At 72.0% G+C, this 250-nt stretch overlaps 1 protein-coding gene across 1 annotated transcript in view; it reads right to left on the reverse strand.

The window, feature by feature from the left end:
- DISP3 (dispatched RND transporter family member 3) overlaps positions 1–250 on the reverse strand; it is a 63,185-nt gene that overhangs the window by 19,746 nt on the left and 43,189 nt on the right. The gene's annotated exons all lie outside the window — the stretch shown is intronic.

Genomic DNA, 250 nt, shown 5'->3' on the forward strand with positions numbered 1-250 from the left:
GTCCTGGCTGGGGTCCTGGCTGGGCTCTGGCTGAGGTCCTGGCTGGGGTCCTGGCTGGGGTCTGGCAGGGGTCCTGGCTGGGCTGTGGGTGGGGTCCTGGTTAGGCTGTGGCTAGGGTGCTGGCTGGGCTGTGGTTGGGGTCCTGGCTGGGCTGTGGCTGGGGTCCTGGCTGGGCTGTGGCTGGGGTGCTGGCTGGGGTCCTGGCTGGGCTCTGGCTGGGCTCTGGCTGGGGTCCTGGCTGGGCTCTGGC

Source organism: Piliocolobus tephrosceles, chromosome 1 (assembly GCF_002776525.5).
Source record: "Piliocolobus tephrosceles isolate RC106 chromosome 1, ASM277652v3, whole genome shotgun sequence".
In the NCBI taxonomy this organism is placed as follows: Eukaryota; Metazoa; Chordata; class Mammalia; order Primates; family Cercopithecidae; genus Piliocolobus; species Piliocolobus tephrosceles.